Here is a 19,879-nt window from a genome sequence, read left to right on the forward strand (position 1 = left end):
TGAGCAAAGATGTGCCTGGACTCATGCACCACAGAAAATGTGATAAGATAAACAGGTGTTGTTTTAAGCCACCAAGTTTATGGCAATATTGTTATGCAGCAACAGATAACTGACACATTGCCTTTCTCAGAGTAGCTGGGGGAACATTCCAAAGGACTAAAAGTGGAAGATGCAAGATCTTTTAAGGCCTAGGCTCCAAAGTCAAATAGCATCACTCTAATCACATTCTGTTGGTCAAAGCAAGTCAGACGTCAGGTTGATATTCAAAGAATGGGGAAATAAACTCCAAAGTCTTGAGGCAAAAAGCAGAAAATTACACTGCAGAGGACAATGACAGGAATTGTTTCAAATATCTTTTGAAACAATCCAATACAGTCTGCTCCATGGTCTCAATAATTAATATCCCTACCATGTGCAAAGTAAATTCATTCCCCTTTCTCAAGACCCCCAGTCTCACCGATTATGGCTTCAGGCTCAAAGCTCATGAGATGTAGATCAGGTTCCTTGAGAGTATTCTTTTAAAGGTTTTACAAATTGGCTTTTTTATCTTTCTTTTCTTTTTGTAGCTGAAAGAAGTCTAGAGGGAAATGTTCCCTGTCACTATAAACCTAGTCATATACAATAAAAAATAAAACCAAATAACTGGATACAAGTATATCCCTAAAAAAAGAAAAACATTGCTACTTTCCACCTCATCTTACTCTTTCCTCTTTCTCCAAACACTTCACTCAATTTGACTTTCTGTCTTAAACTTTTCCTCCCGATGTACCAACTACAACCAGCACTGAAATCACCAGCTGAATCATTTGCTTGCCCTGTGGCCAGTAAGAGCTGATAATCCATCTTTCTTAAAAATGTCAACAATGAAGTTTAGCAGGAAGAAAATGTAACCAGAGTGTGTCAGAGCAGGAGGAGAGCATAAATATATTCATCCCAGCCTGGAAACAGAAATTACTGAAATACAGATTGTTGAAGATTTGGGGTTGATATTGTCATCCTTGCTTTCTTTTCTTTTTCTTCAAGTGAAATAGCTGCAATTTCAGGCACTGGAATGTACACATTTTTAAAATGATGGGCAGGTTCCCTTACAACCTGATAACCTTTCCACTTGCTAGCTTCTACTCTCACCCACATATTCTTCTTGTACGGATGAGAAAAAAACTGAAGATTAATGTTAAACAAATCTGCCAGATTACTCCTTATACTCTAGAACGGTGGTTGGCACACTTTTCCTGCGAAGAGCCAGGAAGTAAATATTGTAGGCTTTGTAAGTTACATGTTGTCTGTTGTAACCACTAAATTCTGCCACTGTAGCCTGAAAGCAGCTAAAGAAATGTGGAAACACATGCGTGGAAGGCTACTTTATAAAAAGTGGTCATTGGGGTTGTATCTGGCCCACAGGCAGTAGTTTGCTGCCTTCTGCCTTAGGGCAGCACTACCACCTAGAAAAACAAGAGCCACACGTATAATATTACATTTTCTAGTGGCCTCATTTAAAAACACGCAAAGGAACAGATAAAACTAAGTTCAATACTGTAGTTCATTTAACCCACTATATCCAATATTTCAACTGTAATCAATATACAAAATTGTTTAAGTAACTTTCTTATGAAATTATCTTATTATACATGTTTTTAAAATATCGAAATAGTATCTTTTAAAAAAATCTCTATATATTTCACATTCTTTTCCCTTTTCGTACTAACCTCAAAATATAGTGTGTGTCTTATAAAGCACATCTCAGTTTGGACTAGCCATATTTCACATGCTTCATAGCCACGTGTCTAGTGGCTACCTTATTGGAGAGTATGGCCTTATGGCAGGAATAAAATGAAAACAACATGAAATACTACCCAAAACCTATTTCAAGCTTCTTTTTCCAGTTCAATTTCTCTTATATTATGTCTGAATTAAAAGTTTCAGTAGATACATTAGGAAAGGAAAATTTGCCACCCCAAAACATCTCTTTGTCTCTTTGGCAGGAGGATTAATCATTTTTAAGAGATAGAAGACTCAAGAAGAGTTTTTTTTTTTGTTTTTGTTTTTTTTTTTTTACTTCCCACTTAGCTGCCTAAAGAATTTAGATAAAGGGACTATTCCCAGAATAGTTATTACCAGAGAGATCAGCAAAGAATACAGGCTGGTTGTGGCGGGGGAGACTCTAGGCCCAGCCTCAACAGAAGTCTACTCTGTGTCATCTCTCTGCCTGGCCCAGCAAACATTTGTTTACCAAACTTTTGCTTGTCCATCTCCGTGTGAATTGCCTTTCTCTCCTGTGAAGTCCCAAACTACTACCCACCACATCCTCTTTTGAATTCAGTTGAAGGTGATATTTAAGGTGGAGGCTTTGGCCACTGCGGCGAGTTACTCAGTTTTCCTAAGTCTGTCCCATCTACACATGTTAATAAACTTTTGTTTGATATTCTCCTATTAATCTGTCTCGTGCCAGTTTAATTCTTAGACCAACCAGAAGAACCTAGAAAAGGAGAGAAAAATTTCTTCCTCCCCAACAAAATTTAACAAGAAAATTTTATATAGGGTTTTTCCAAAGACATAAACTTACAATGGCCATACACAGAGAAAAATGCTGCTGTAGTTAAGTGATGGTTCTAATTTAGTGGTTGGATAGTTTTACAATAAATTTTTAAAATAAATAAATTTTGTGGGGTTCACCCAAAATAGTCTGGCCTCTTGTTAATCATATAGAATTCTCTTAAAGAATCTATTTCAATGGAACTGGACTTGGGCTGAAAAAATTCATATTTAGTAAATATCCTGTATTTTTTTAAAACCTAGACATATTGATGTAATTATCTGGTGAAGATAATAATATGTATGTCAGTATACATTGATTTATACAATATCCTGGAAACTAAAATTAAGTTTATTCTTTAAACAGCTACACAAACAAAATCAAACAAGAAAAAACAGTCCCTTGGTATAGAAGTGGATTGGAAATTTTTATCATTCCTTTATTCAACAAACATCCCTTATCCATTCTCCATTTTATCTGCTTTATTTTCTCATGTGTCCTGTCTTGATTTTATTTTCCTTTTATTTTTTCATTACCCCTTACAAGTTGAACTTATTTCTTCATGTGACCTTTCTCTCACCACTCTCAGGATTTAGGTAACAACTTCTCACTAATGGATTTACTCTTTCCTTTCTCCTTACTTTTACTTCCATCCTTGGTTCTCTTAGTGCCACTGGATTCCTTGTAGCATTCCTCCATTTATCTGCAACTACATCCATAGCTTAAATCATCACTCCAATAACCAGCTTTCACTTTATCCAGTTCAAAATTCTTCTTCAATAAAACTAACTGAAACAGAGCATTAGATTTCTTCAATTTGCTACAGACTGTTAAAAATGAAACATCTTAAAAACAGTTCCTGCCCTTTGAGATCCTGGCTGCAGTGGACAGAATTTTTCACTTATGTGATACATTCCAGTATGTTTCCAGAGGATGGGTCACTTGTTGTGTTCTACACCCATCTTCAATAGTTACAGTAACAGTGTAAATACAAAACGAAGAGACACATGTGAAATGCTTTGGACATTTTAATTAAAGAACAGAAAGTGAACAGCAGAGAAAGTAACACACACACACAAAATAAAATGACAGAGATAGGAATCAGGGAAAGACAAAGAGGCACAGACATAAAGACAGAGAAAACAGAGACAAGGAAAGAATAAAGAAAAAGAGAAACAGGAAGGAAAGCACCCTCTCCCAGGAAAGAAGAGACAAGAGGAAAAAGCCTGACAAAAAATACATAAAAATAATATGATTAAGTATCTTTGAATGACATCACTATAAGATATTTTCATTTTCTATCCTCCTTTATTTTTCATGTTTTCTACCCATAAGCATCCTTTACTTTTATAACTAGCTTAAAGATACATTTATGTCACAATCAGAAAAATAATACAGAGTTTTTTAGTAGAGTTTAATATAAAGACCAAATAATTTTACCCATCCTCATGTAAAAGTATGGCATACATTTGCACTCCTGATCAGAAATAAAGGTTTTAAATCATAGATGAACCTAAAGAGTTTTAGTATAAATCTGAGTTTTAATCTCAGAGCTGCTTTATCAAAATAGTAATTAAGTTTTTGCAATCAAATCTGAGCTCCCAAAATTGTAATTGCTCTTGTTCTTTAAAAGTGTTAGTTTTCTGATCTTTTTTTCTAATAACCAAAGTCATGAGCATCTAAAATCTTGATAGCAAAGATCAAAATAAAACTTCAAATCTATTGCTCTGGAAAACTCAAATATTATTGAAAACACAATAAATTAGAAATTCTTTAAAAAATGAATTAACAATAGAAGTTTAATATTGAACTGTGTGAGACACACAAACTCTCAATATTATATTCAACTCAGATTTTATATATGATATTTCCTACTGGACTTCCTGAATTCTAAGGCATTCTTCTTTCAGGGCATATCTGTCCTCTTCTAAAAAGGTAAATTACCTAAGTCTACTGCCTAGTCATTTCCTAAGTATAGTTTAGCTTCTGCTTTATGCTCAGATTTGTTCCAAACCCTTAGTAGAAAAAGATAATTTAAAAGAGCCCTGCCTTTAAGATCTTATAAAATAATATTTATAATTTAGTGTTACAAATGCTCAAGCCAAGGTAGGAATGAAGGATTACATTCAACATCCCCATGCACTCAAATAAAATTTCATAAATAGTAGGTGTCCAAAAATATATAAAATGTTTTAAATTAATAGATTGGGTAGTATACAGTCAATACATCTGGAATTTATGCAGAATTGATTTGCCCTGTTTTTTACAAACTGAAAACAAACTGGCAATGCCCAATTCCCTTACATATAACTTGGCAATGCATCTTGGGGAGATCTTTTTTTTTTTTTAAAGGATAAGTAATACTGTTGGAAAAATAATTTACCAACAACACTATGCAGAGCCAACACAAGCTTAGTATATCCTCTGAGGATTCTGTTTGAATTCTTTCTTTTAGAATTCTATTTATTCTGTATCTGGCCTTATTTTTTATAAATCCTTTCTACCTAAATCTTCTTTAAATCTTATTCTTTTCTGTCTGCTTTTAACTTAACAGTATTTGAAAACATTGTAACTTAAAAGATTCAGAAGGTAAAAAAAGGAACAAAGAAAAGGTGATTTTTGAGACTTATTAACCTAAAGCTCTGAAACAAAAATAAACTCAGTCTTCAAATGACAGTAATTTTAACATGCAACAATTTGTATAGATGCACTTCCCCTCCTTTTAAAAGCCCCTTAGTATCAAGGGAAGACACGCAAAAAGTAAGAGGGCTTCACACAGCAGTTTTCAGAATGAGAGAATTAATAGAGGGAAGTGGTTCCTTTCATCTTTCAATTTTTTTTTTAAGACAAATACTCGTGTTAACCTAACTATAATCTAGATACTGAGAAATCAAGACAAAAAAATGTTTGTTTTTACCTTTTATTTATATAATCTGGTGTTGAGCAGATGCAGCTATTAAATGATGAGAAGAATCATCTATGAAAATGTGATTACCATATAATTATAATAATTAATGAAATAAATGCAAAAAATAAGGCATGCTGATTAATAATAGCATTTTACTATAATCCTCTAAGTATATAGTATTGGTTTATTACAAGTTGCCTTGGAAACTATTCTAGGAGATTTCGTTTTCAGAGCTAGAATGATTTTCCTAATGAGAACAAAGAAATAGTAAAGGTATGCAATCAATGCCTCTGCCTCCTCCTCCCCCCCCAAAAATAAATGGGAATCCTTTGTGTTTGATGTTAGCTGCTTAATGCAACCACAATCTTCAAATGTTAAGCACAACTCTCGGTTTGCAACAGCAAAGGAGGGAATGCAGTGTTGCTATTACCAGGAGTTGTGTTTCCATGTTTTGTTAAAAAAAAAAAAAAAAATCACTACCCAGTAATGAAGCAAGTGGTTCAGCAGTAAGGCTTTGGAGCCACATGGCTTGGGTTTGAATCCCAGCTCTGTGATTTATACCTGAGTGTTCATGGATAAATTTTCAAAAATCTCTATGGTTTAATCAGCAAAACTGAAAAACAAAAGTCTTGCACTTGTATTGTAGAACACATAGCATAACTTCAGTAAACATTAATCATCTCTGATAAAGAATACTGACAAAAACCTCACCAACAATACTGTGGGAACCCAATCCTGTGAGGTATCTACTGTTACTTCCCAGTTTTTAGATAAGAAATGTTTCATCTGAACTTAACTAGTTTTCAGATTAAAAAAAAATGAGAAGGTCTCATTCGTAGAAACAGAAATTCTCTATGTAGATCAAAATCTACTTTCTGTCTCTATGAATTTGCCTATTTCAGATATTTCATATAAATGAAATCAAGTAGGAATAGAAGGAAAGCAGTGAACATAGTAAAAAGCCATCTATGAAAAGCCCACGGCTAACATCATACTGAATGGTGAAAAAATAAAAGCTTTTCCTCAAAAATCAAGAACAAGGCAAGGATGCCAACTTTAACATAATACTGAAAGTCTCGTGATGTCTTTATCTGGTTTTGATATAAGGGTAATGATGGCCTCACAGAATATGTTGGAATGTGTTCCAGAATACAGGCTCTGTCTCAGTCCTAGACTCCTTCTCTTGTTTTTATAAAGGCAGTTAATTGGAGGAAACAATAAGTCTACCATCATTTGGTCTCATTTGGTGGCATGAGTACAAATGAAGAATTATAATGGGTTCTTAATCCACATTCTGTCACTAGCCTTACTTACGCTTAAATATTTCCAACCTATGAAAGGTATTCAGTTTATAGCATCAAGGTAACTAATTATTATGAAGAAATAAGTCTTACTTTCCTAAGTTAATAAGACTTTCTTATGCTCTAATGTTGTTTGAGTCATTTCTACTTAAAGCTGCATGAATCAGAAACATATATTTTAAACACTAAATTAATTTCTAAATATCTTCTCTTATATGAAACAGAAGGCATTATCATAGAAAAAAAGTAGAAGTTTTTTTTTAAAGCATCTGTATTAAAACTAAATGAATATGACAAAATTAATTTAAGCCTTGGTTTATGGAGCATTTAAAGAAGAGTACTTTGCAGCACACACACATAGGGGCATGCACATATGCAGAGATACACACACCCTAAAATAAATGTATATATAATATCATACTCCTTGTTAAAAATACCAGGCCTAAAAATGGCAATCATAAAGATCAATTTTCAGGAAAATATAAATTATTTATATCACATATTTACAGATTTACTTCAATTTTTTTTATTATTCCTGGCACAAGACATAAAATTGGACAATAACTATTTTGAAAATTTTTAAAAGTCAATGCTCTTTGATAACATTTAAAGAAAGCAATGGTTATTTAGAGATTACTTACCCTGAAAATGAACATTTAATTACTAAGATATATATTAATTCTCTAAGGGGAAATTTAAAAGCTGTAAATTATTGATAGTTGAAAGTCTATTCATGAAAGATCTAACAACTGGGGAGAGCTATTGGTATAATTTAGTATTAACCTACTGATTCAGCTAAATTTAATTTGAGCTAAAGTTCATTTCAAGCTTTAGAAAAGATTTTGTGCTGAAGATTTAGATAAAGAGTTTGTGCAGCAACTTCTAACTTATAAACTAAAAGACAAGTTATCTGACCCATGGACCCTCAATAAACAATGGGAAAGAATGGGTGACACATATCAGTCAACAACTGTGACGGATAATTTTATGTGGCAACACAGACATTATTTAGTCAAACATTCTTCTGGATGACAGTAACATTTGAATCAGTAGACTGAGTAAACAGGACTTCCCTCCATAATGTGGGTGGACCCTTTTTGATCAGTTAAAGGCCTGGATAGAGCAGAAGGCAAACTCTCCCAAAAGTGAGGGATAATTTTATCCTGCCTGACAGCCACAAGCTGGGACATAGGTTTTATTCCTGCCTTTGTGAAACGCTGGTTTTTCTTGAGTTTTAAGCCTGTTGGCCTTCAGACTGGGACTACACCATCTACTTCCTTGGATACCTAGCTTGTCAACTGTAGATCATGGGATTTGTCACCTCCATAATCCGGTGAACCAATTCCTATTACTATTTAAGAAGGAGTTTTTAGGGAAACCCAAAGACAACAAAGGAGACAAAAATAAAGACACTAGAAGAATTCAAAGCCTCTGGCAACTACAGGTACAGCAACCACCAACACAGAGCAATTCCTAGCAAGTTTAACATACAATTTCACACTAAAGGCCTTTTACCTCTATTCTGATAACTTAATACATCATATCCGGTTTTCAACCACAAATTACAAAGCATGAATAAAGCAAGAGGAAACATAATCTGAAGAGACACAACAAGTATTATAACCAGACTCAGTGACACATACTATAATTACCAGACATGAAAATCAAAATAACTATGATTAATGTGTTATAGACTCTAATGGAAAAAGTGGAAAACACAAAAGATCAGGTACATTACCCAACGTAGGCAAAGATGTAAAATTGTTAATGTATCCAAAAATGGTAGAAATTTAAAATATTGTAACAGAAATAAAGAATTTCTTTTATGAGCTCATCAGTAGGCTGGCTAAGGGAAGAACCAATAGACTTGAAAATATATCGATATAAACTTCCCAAATGAAAATGCAATGAGAAAAAAGAGTGAAGAAAAAACATTTACAAAAGGTGTAACATAATGGAAATACCAAAAGAAGAAGGAGAGAAAAGAACAGGAGAGATATTTAAGTAATAATGACTGAAAATTTTCCAAACTTATGGACAGACACCAACCAAAGATCCTAGAAGCTCAGAGAACACAAAGCAAGTTAAAAATTAAAAAAAAAATTTTTTTAATATAGGGACACATATCATGTTTAAGCTGCAGAAAATCAAATACAAACAGAAACCTTGAGACAATCCACAGGAAACCAGCACCTTACATACAGAAGAACAAGAATAAGAATTAGTTCAGAACCTGTCTTCAGAAACCATGTACGCAAGAAAGAAGAGTAGTAAAATACTTAAAGTGTTGAGAGAAAAAAACCACCAACCTAGAATTCTGACCAAAGTAAATTTTCTTCAAAAGTGAAGAAGAAATGCTTTTTCAAGCCACCAAAAAAATGGAGAGAATCTCACTAATAGACCTGAATTGTAAGATATGTTAAAAGAAGTTTTCAGAGAGAAATCATACTGTTAAAACATCAAATCTTCCAATTTATATTGGATGTGTTCCCAATCAAAATTCTAGCCAGTTACTTTGTGAATATTAATAAACTGATTTTAAACTTTATATGGAAAGACAAAAGATCCAGAATATCCAACAATATTGAAGAAAAAGAACAAAGTCAGAGGACAGACACTACATGACTTCGAGACTTATTATAAAGCTACAACAATCAAGGCAGTACAGTATGTGAAAGAACAAACAAATGGATCAGTGGGACAGAACAGATAGTCCAGAAAGAGACTCACACAAACACAGTCAACTAATCTTTGAAAAGGGAACAGAGGCAATGGCAATAAAAAAATAATCGTCTTTTTCAACAAATGGTGCTAGAACAACTGGATACCCATGTGAAAAATGACCTTACCATTTTCACAAAAATTAGACATCAGTGTAAAACACAGAACTATAAAACTTCTGGGAGTTAACATAGGAGAACATCTAGTTGACTGTGGGTTTAGCAAATGTTTTTAGTTAAAACAGTAAAAACATGATCCATGAAAAAAAAGTGTATGTTAAATTTCATCAAAATTAAAACTTTTCTTTGCAAAAGACAATGGAAAAGTAAGACTGACAATAAATATTAGCAAAAACAAATATCTGATAAAGGACATGTACCCAAGTATTCAAACACTCAAAAGACAACAACAAAAAAGGCAACACAATTAAAAAGTGGGGAAAAGATGGGAATAGACACTTCACCTGAAGATACACAGATGGCAAAAAAAAAAAAAAAAAAAAAAGGAAGAAGAACTGCTACACATCAGAGATCATTAAGTAATTATAAACTAAAATGAAAATGAGATACAACTATACACTTACTAGAATGGCTAAAATTCAAAACATTGACAATACCAAATATTATTGAGGCTACAGAGCAACATGAACTCACAAACATTGCTGGTGGAAATGCAAAAGGGTCCAGCCACTTAGGAAGAGAGTTTGGCAGTTTCTTAGAAATACTAAACATAATCTTATCATATAATCCAACAATCATGCTCCTTGGTAGTTACCCAAATGTGCTGAAACTTTATCTCCATACAAAACACTACACATGAATATTTACAGCAGCTTTAGTCATAATTGACAATATTTGAAAGTAACCAAGATCTTCAATAGATGAATGAATAAACTGTGATAATTCACTCAATGAAATAAAAAGATATAAAATATCAAGTCATGAAGAGACATGAGAGAACCTTAAATACATATTACTAAGAGAAAGAAGCCACTCTGAAAAGGCTACAAACTGTATGATTCTAACCCTATGACATTCTGGAAAAGGCAAAATTATGGTGACAGTAAACTCATCAGTGATATCCAGACATTAGGAAAAATATGAGAGAAAAACAGAATTGTATAAAATGTTGAGTGAAAACTGGAAAAGTCAGAAAAAGAGAGAAAGGGAAAAAGAAACAAAGAACAAATGCAAGGAATAGAAAATAGTTACAAATATGGTAGATATGAATGCAACTCTATTGATAATGTAATTTGTCTAAATATGTCAAAGAAAACAGATTGTCAGAGCAGATTAGAAAAAAAAAGACCCAACTGTAAGTTGTCTACAGAAACCTGCTTTAAATATAAGTTCTCTGATAGGTTAAAAGTAAGGAGATGGGAAAAGATATATCACACGAACAATAACCAAAAGAAAGCTGAAGTAGGCAAAATAGACTTCAGAACAAGGAACATTATCAAGAATAAAGAGGCAAATCAGAATGATAAAGAAGTCGATTTGCCATGAAGACATAACAGTTCTTAGTGTATATGTATCTAAAAACAGAGTATCAAAATACTTGGGGGAAAAAAACCTATAGAATTGCAAGGAGAAACAGACAATTCACCATGATAGCTGGAGACCCATTGTAGTCAGCAACCCTCTCTCAGTAACTGATAAATCAAACAGGCAGAAAATCAGTAGGGATATAGATGACCTGAATGGAACTATCAATCAACTTAATCTCATTGACATTTATAGGATACTCCATTAAACAACACAAGAATACATGTCTTTCTCAAACTCACATGAAATATTCACTAAAACAAACCACATTATAGGCAATGAAATATCCCTTTACCAGTTAAAAAGAAATCACGTAAAGTATATTCTCAGGCCACAATGAAAATTAATTAGAAATCAATAAAAGTCAATTAAAAAAAGCTGGAAAATTCTCCAGATAGTTGAGCATTAAGCAACACACTTCTAAGCAAAACGTGTCAATGAAGAAGGTTTATGAGAAAGTAGAAAAAATGTTGAGCTAAATTCAAATGAGAATACAGCTTAAAATTTGCAGAATGCATTGAAAGCAATGTTTAGAGAGAAATTTAGAGCATTAAATATATACATCAGGAAAGAAAAAAGATCTAAAATCAATCATCTAAACTCTACCTAAGGAAACTAGAGTAAAAGGAGCAATTTGAGCCTAAACAAACAGAAATAAAGATATAATAAATGTTAAAGCAGCAGTCAATAAAATTTAAAACATAAAAACAGTAAGAAAAATCAACAAAATCATATGTTGGTTCTTGGATAAGATCAGTTAAATTGATAAACCTCTAGCCAGGCTAACAAAATAAAAATAAAAGACGACAAAATCAATATTTAAATGAAAGAGGTGCATCACTATTTACCCCATGGACCTTAAAAGGATAATGTAGGGATATTATGACTGTTCTAGGACTGGGGGAAGATATACAAGATAAACAAGCAACATGTTATTTATATTGCCAGAAAGTAAAGAAGTATTAAAAGCAACAAGAATAACAACACATTGATGGGGATATGTCAAAGTGTTTCCAATGGCCAAAGTTAAAACAATTTGAGCAAGAAAGTAATGAATTGTGTAATACCCCTCACTTCCCTCACTTGAGTGAGGAGTTCACTCAACTTCCTTGAAGGGGGAGTATCTACATAAATTATTTGAAATTCTCTTACATGGAGTATTTGTCTCTTATCCCCCATTTATTTATTAATTCAATCACTTTTGCATATCATGATGGAACCATGGGTATTTATTTAATACAACATACCTGATCAGCACTCCACAAAATTGTCAATGCCAAAGAAAGTCTGAGAAAGTGTCACAGACAAGAGAATCCCAAAGAAACATGAGAACTAAATATAACGTGGTATCCTGAATGGAATACTGGCACAGAAAAAGAGTATTAGGTAAAAACTAAGAATGTGTGAATTATGTTTGGATGTTAGTTAATGATTATTCATGGACTTTAATATCAATATTGGTTCAATAACTATAACAATGTACCATTCTAATGTAAGATGTTAATAATAGAGAAATTAGGTATGAATATATGGAGACTCTCTGTACTATCTTCAATTTTTCTTTACGTCTAAAACTGTTCTAAAATGCGATGTCTATTTAAAATTTGAAGAAAAAAAAAAAAACCAGAATCAGTGGGGAGGGGCAGTAAGACTGAAATGCAAAGAAATATGAGAAATGTTAAAGTAGGAAAAGTATGAGAAATCTTAAAAACAACTCTGGATGCAACCAGTTCCACTTATAGATCACTTGGATGTCATAAATAATTGCCTTTCCAATTGTGCAAAGCCTCATATCTTGCTTTTCTAGAGAGAAAAATCTATATTCTTTTATCACATTCAATTCCTGAGTTCATTTCCTGATCATAATTTCATGGTAAAGATAGCCAACAATTACCAATCTGCCCTATTAAATTTATCTTTTCTGATCTCCTCCCCTAGAGCAGTGGTTTCGTCCTCAACTAGGAGCAAAATTTTGATTTCTGGAGTAATCTGCCAATGTCTGGAGACCTTTTTTGGCTTTCACGTCTGGAGGAAAGCTACTAGCATCCGGTGGGTAGAGGCCAAGCTTACGCTAAATATCCCATGATGTAAACAACATTTCCCAACAATAAAGAGTTACCCACCCCAAAATGTCAATAGTGCTGAGGTTGAGAAACTCTGCTCTAGATTCACAAGTCTGCCTCCCAAGTTACTTCAGGTCAGAGCTTTATCAAATATTTACCATCAATAACATAGATCACCAATTTTCTAGTCTTCACTTCACCAAATAAACAGATGTGACAAGTTCTGAGGTTTTGTTAGTGCTGCACTTCTATTTTAGGACCAAATTCTTTCTCAGTTTGGGTATGCTATGTTATGCTAAAATAACACAGAGCCAGAAAATAATTCTTTCAAGTTTCATTTTTCAATTATATTACATATCCATTTTGTACGGTTTAGAGACGCTTCTCAGCTCAGGTCAAAGCTCATAATAGCTACATCAGAAAGAATATCATCAATTATGGTGGCAGGGAAAAAAGAGAGAGAGATGAAAGCCTTCCACCACTTACAAAATCCTGCAGCCCCAAATCACTGTCTCCCACAGCTTTTTGATAAGAACTAACCCTGTGGTATCCACACAAGTATTAGAGGGGCAGGGACCTACTCTGTGTCTGGCCACTATGTGTCTGGAAGTAGATAATCATCAAATAGGATTAAACATGTACCATTTTACATGGTTATTACCAGTATCAAGTAAATATTTTGTTTGCTTTTATATATAACATTATGCCTATATGCTTTTAAATATTATCACATAATACTCAGAATCATTATTTTTGTGTCAAGGATATTTGATAAAATGGACTGATACTACTTCAAGAGTCATTCCCTAGTGTGAGGTGTTTATATTGTTTCTACTTTTTGATGGTTTACATGATACTTGGATCTGTCGGACTAGCCAGGTTATGCTGCAGTGACAATGTCCTAATGTCAGTGAGTCAATGCAACAAAGGTTTACTTCTTTCTCATACTACAAAGTCAACATGGTGGTTAGGCAGTGGGCTGTTCTCTACACCTCTCTCTCTCTGAGACCCAGGCTAACTGAGCAAAATTCATCTTGAATATCTGGAAAATTGCTGATTGCCACTGAAGAGAGAGGCAGAGAGAGGGAGAATGAGAATGAACAAACTTTTGAAGATATAATACCAGCAATAAAAACTCAAAACAAGAAATAACACATATCACTTCTGTTTACAACTAATTGGCCAGCTCTGATCACTTGATAAAATGCAAACAAAAGAGACTGGAAAGTACAGTATTGCCATATACCTAAGATAGGAAAAGCTATAAATATTTGGTGAACAGCAATCATGACTACAAACATTCTGTGACTTTGATGATCACCAACATTTTTTCTAGCATGCTCTTCAATTCCACATGGAAATTAATATTTGAAACCACTGATAGAATATGAACTAAAATAACAAGAAAAAGCTGGGTATATTAGTTATCTATGTTGCATAAGTCACCCCAAAAGTTACCAGCTTAAAACAATAAAAATGTATTATCTCATATAATTTCTAGGGATCAGGAGTATGAACAAGACTTAGCTGGATGTTTCTTATTTTGAGTCTTTAATGAAGCTAGACATGCAGTCTCTAAAAACATAATTAGGGATGGAGGATCTATTCCAAGCACACTCATGCAGCTGATGACAAGAGACTCAGTTCCCTCCCACAGAGTTAGGCATAGGGCTGCTCTCCCCAGATCTCATCATGACTTGGCTTCTCCCAGAACTAGCAATAACAAAAAAAAGAGAACAAGGGAGTGTGCAAGATGGAAGCCAAAGTACCTTGTATATGTACATCTGAGAAATGACATCTCACCACTTTTTCTGTATTTTCTTGGTCACAGGCCAACCATTGTAGAGTGTGGCTAGGAGAGGGAGACTACAAAGGTGTGAATGCAAGAAGGTGAAAATCACAGGTACCATCTTGGAGGCTGTCTTCTATAATCTATCCTCTGACTTTCAATGATTTATATCCATTCTACATACAAAATACATGAATACTTTCTCAAGACCCCTAAATATCTCAACCCATGACCTACAACAACCAGCCCACAGTCTAGAATCTCATCATCTAAATAAAATCTGAACGTGAATGAGATCCCTTAGGTGTTGTTCCTTATGTACAACTACTTGAGTGTGGTTCCTCTTGATCTCAATACTTAAAAATCAAAGAGAAAGTTATGTATCTCATAACACTCAACATGCTGACACCAGAATAGGTTAAATGCTATGGACATTAGTCCTCAGAGATGGAAAACAATTGGCACACAATGGATACTGGTACAAAGCAGTTCCTAGATTTATCCAAGTCAATGTTGTAGGTTACTTCATTTTAGAACTTAGTGCCATACCTGCCTGGAAATGACTTACCTTGTCTCTTGGCTCTACCACCAGCGTCCTTCTTCCACATACCAATTCATTCTTTCTATTATATGTGGAAGTTAGCACATGTTTTTGGCTGAGGAGTTTTTATCAACTTGTTTTCTGTTTGTAAAGGTTTAAAAGTCCAAAAGCCTCTTTTCATTTTATACTGCCTCTTTCAATCCAAGATATAAGTATTTCAATTCTTTGAATCCAAGATAGCAATGTTTCTGCTGATATAATTTTACTAAAAGTATTGTGAATCTTCTACCAAGATTGTAGAAGTAATGTAAGTTATTCTATTAGACAAAAGCCAGGCACAAAATCTATTTGAGATAGGCGTTCTCTTCTCTGAGCTTCTGCTGAGTTGACTGAGGAACAATGATGTTAAGCCTCCTAGAAGCTCTATTATGTGATTGAGACAATCAGAGGAACACCCTTAATCATTTACAGGGCATTTTGTATGAGTCAGATCTCAAAAAGTGATTTTACGATTATACCTTTGTTCATTTCTAGACCATGCTTTCCTAAGAGTTCCCTTGATTTGATCTTTGCTTAGAAACCATTTAATTTTAGCTTTCTTTGCCATCTGAAAAGGTTGGTAATCTTCAATATCAGCAAGTGCCAGCTTTATTTTTTAATGGTCCTTCCATTAGCTTACCTTTCTCTTCTTGTATTTTGCTATAATTAAGACATTTTTTCACCCTATAGTTATAAATTTCCTTAGCTACATTACCCAGTTCACTGGGAACACTGTCTCATTTGTATGTTACTACAGGCAACAAGGTTGATAAACTTTATGCCACTACATGATAAGGATTTCCTTTCTTCCAATATCCAGTAATATTTTTCTCACTTTAAGACCTCACTAGCAGCCTCCTCAGAGTTCAAAATATTACAAACAGTGTATTCAAGGCATTTAATTCTTTAAATAACAGTCTTCTCAAAATCCTTAGAGTCCTCTCCACTTCCATTCACTGCCTGATTCCAAATCACTCACGTATTTTAGGTTTTTGTTATGACAGTACCCAATTCCTGCTACCAAATCTACTTTGTGATTTATTGTTTTGCAAAAATTTCCCCTAAACTTAGTAAACTACAACCCCAAATACTTATTACCTTACATAGTGCTTGAGGTGCAGGAATTGAGGAGTAGGCTTTCCCGGCCTGCTCTTAGGAAGTCAAGCTGTCAGCCAGGGATAGTCTCTAAAGATGTGACTGGTTATAAAGAATTCATTCTGAGCACACTCACATGTTGGTATGCAGAAGCTGCAGTTCCTCACAGTGTGAGTCATTTCATAAGGCTGTTCATAAGTTGGCTTTCTCTAGAATAAGTGCAGAGAGAAAGAAGAAAGTAATGACGTGTTTTACAACCTAATCTTGAAAGGGTATTCAACTGGTACACAGTAAAACCCTGGCACAATTCAGGCAGGAAGTATACAAAGAGGTATAATGACAGAAGTTAGAATCATTGGGGGTCATTTTTGGAGGCTAGCCGCCTTAGCAAGTTATGTGAGTTCCCATGCAGGTAGAATAGTAGAGTTGTAAAGAGTAGTTCATTTTTTTTCCCCCTTCAATGTAAAGCAGGGTCATCAGCTGAGACTGAGCAGGGCAAGACAGTTACTAGAGTTCTGTGGGAAGGAGTGAATGTGAGATTCTCGGAGAATACGATGAAAACAGAGTAAGGATATATGGGATTGTTGTGCTATGCTAGGCAGCCACTTATTCTCCGTTACAAATTGAAAGTGTGACCAGTCCATATAATGTGTTTTCTCGTAATGTTCTATTGCTTGTTTGTAGGCTCAGTGTAGATGAGCTGTTGAGTTAAAATAAGGTGAGAGTTTTGCAACAAAAGTGAAATGGATGAAAAAAAAGTTGTAGGAAACAGAAGTGTCTGACAAGAAAATATTAAATGCAGTTAATGAAACTTTGTAATGGGTAAACTCAAGGGAGTACAGCTCAGATCAGAGTAAGGGTTAGAGAGTAAATTCTCTAATTGTACAATTTCCTTACTTGAAAGAAAAAGTTTGTAAGTCTTCAGGAATGTACAAATGCTTTTCCAAAGAAAGAACTGCTAATATGTGAGTCATTAGAAGGTATCTGCAATTATGATTTGAGGAACTGTCTACAGGAATTGTTTTCTTAAGTAGAAGTAAATTTAAATAAAAATTCATCTAAAAAGTTATTAAAAAAGAAGAATTAGGCCCCAAAATAACTGTCACACCAAATTGGCAAATGTATACTTTATGTTATATATGCATACTGACCACAACTGCCTTCATATTCTACCTGTCACACAACTGACAGATTGGAAACAATAAAGATCTCATTATTTCCATGTAGTCTACTGTGTTATAAATATGTCACAAATTCAAACGACTTACCTTAATTTTTTTTAAGTCTATCTTTGACATTGACAAATGCATGTCTATTGGGAATGAAAAATTATTCCTCACTCAGGTTATAAATTGTGATACAATAAAATTACAGCCCTATCACTTAGTAAATTAAGTAGTCTAACCAAGCTTGAGAAGATCTCAGAGGAAAAGTAGATTTTCATATTATCATATCTCATATGTGAATGAGGAAGATGTTATTACTTGTCTTCATATTGATGGAAATTATCTTTTCTTGATTGGCTTCAACACATGATAAAAATTTTTAATAAATACTTTAAATTTTAAAAGTAATTCAGCAGAAAAGAATCATGTTTAACCACACTTTTCTTCTTAAGTAACAATTTCTTATAAGTAGTTCTAGTGAGAATAGCAGATTTTAGTCTCCTATTTGTTAAATATCTCAGCTTCCAAAAAAAAGTTTTACTTTAGCTACTTAGAGGAAAAGCTGAATGCTAGATTCTAGGTCATTCTCTTTCCTGAAAATAATAACATTTTTTAAATTATAAAACCATTTAGCAAATGAATAAAGAATTTATATCAGTAAAACATTTTTAACATTCTATTTTATATTTTTTCTATTTAAAATAATGAGAGGGAGAAAAAGAATGATTCCTTTAGATTCCTGTATTTACCATAAATTATATAGTTTTAATACAAATTGTTATAATTGGTGGGAGGATTCTGGTTAGACAAACTCTTTATTCAGATTTGTTTTTGTGTAGACGTGGGAGAATATATAATAAACAGATCCATTTCCTCTTTTCTTCTTTTGTGATGTCAGCATTTAATATCATAAATTTCTCTTTAAATATCCTTTTTTATGTATGCCACAAATCTTGATAAAAGTATTTTCATTATTACTCAGTATTAAATATTTCTAATTTTCATGTTTTATTCCATCTCATTCATAATATTTTATTTTCATTTTGACTTGGCACATATATTATAAAAAAGTGGGGATTTACCTTTCCAATCCTAAGGGAATTTTCAGAGTTCCTTTTATTATTTAGTTGTAAGTTAATTTCATTGTGGCCAGCAAATTGGTCTCAATTTTTTTGAGAATTTTTTAGGACCCAATAAATAGTCAATTTTAAAACATGACATGTTTGTTTGGAAAGAATATGTATTCTCCAGTACTAGGTGTGGTGGTAGAGATGATACATAGATAGATAGATAGATAGATAGATAGACAGACAGACAGACAGACAAAGATTTACATACACAGATGGTAGATCAATGTAAGTACAGAGACATACAGAGATATTGAGATACATAAATGCATAAATGCATATAATGGAACAGTTATGTTTGCAGTTTACTTAAATTATTTTTATATTCTTACAGATTTTGAGTCTGAATAATCTATAACCTAATAAGAAAAGTGTGTAAAAATCTCATCTAAGAAGTTAATTTCTTCTATTTAACTCTGTTAATGTTTGTTTTATATATTTTCAGGTTATGTTATTAAGTACATACAAATTTATTGTTGTTACATATATTCCTGGAAATGTGAATCTTCCAAAAGCATGCACTGGATTTTTTAAAAAATTTCTAGCAATACTTCTTTTGTCAAAAAGTTTATAGACGTACAAAAGTCTTTTCCTTGTACTTTCTTAGCCATGCCTTTACTTTCAAGTTTTCTTTGTCTGTTATCATACTCCAGGTATGATTTTAGTAAAGTGTGTAACATCACATTTTTTCTCATCTAATTTGGCAATGTTTATCTTCTATTGAATGGTTAATTTATTTATACTGAGTGTTGATGGATATATTTGAATTCATTTCTAACATCTTTTGTACTTTTTATTTAATCTACTTTGTACATTTTTTTCTCTTCAATATACTTTATGTAGCTTTTTCTTTTCTCTGGACTTCTTTTATATTATTGAATTTATATTCCTTTTCCCTGAATCTGTGTTTTTCTTCCTTGCTTTATGTGACATTCCCTCATATAAATTCCCAATCTCATCCTTGCCCCTTAGAGAATAGCTCATTAAAATCAAGACTTTATTTCCTGGTCTCCAAGGAAGTGGCTCATTAAAACTATGGGGCTAGGCCATCA

At 33.3% G+C, this 19,879-nt stretch overlaps 1 long non-coding RNA gene across 1 annotated transcript in view; it reads right to left on the reverse strand.

The window, feature by feature from the left end:
- The window catches only part of LOC141577727 (uncharacterized), a 382,973-nt gene that overhangs the window by 44,444 nt on the left and 318,650 nt on the right, over positions 1-19,879 (reverse strand). The window contains exon 5 of the long non-coding RNA XR_012507080.1: positions 16,671-16,743. This is a non-coding gene — a long non-coding RNA (uncharacterized LOC141577727). The remainder of the gene's footprint in view (positions 1-16,670; positions 16,744-19,879) is intronic.

The sequence above is a fragment of the Camelus bactrianus genome, chromosome 5 (genome assembly GCF_048773025.1).
Source record: "Camelus bactrianus isolate YW-2024 breed Bactrian camel chromosome 5, ASM4877302v1, whole genome shotgun sequence".
Lineage (NCBI taxonomy): Eukaryota > Metazoa > Chordata > Mammalia > Artiodactyla > Camelidae > Camelus > Camelus bactrianus.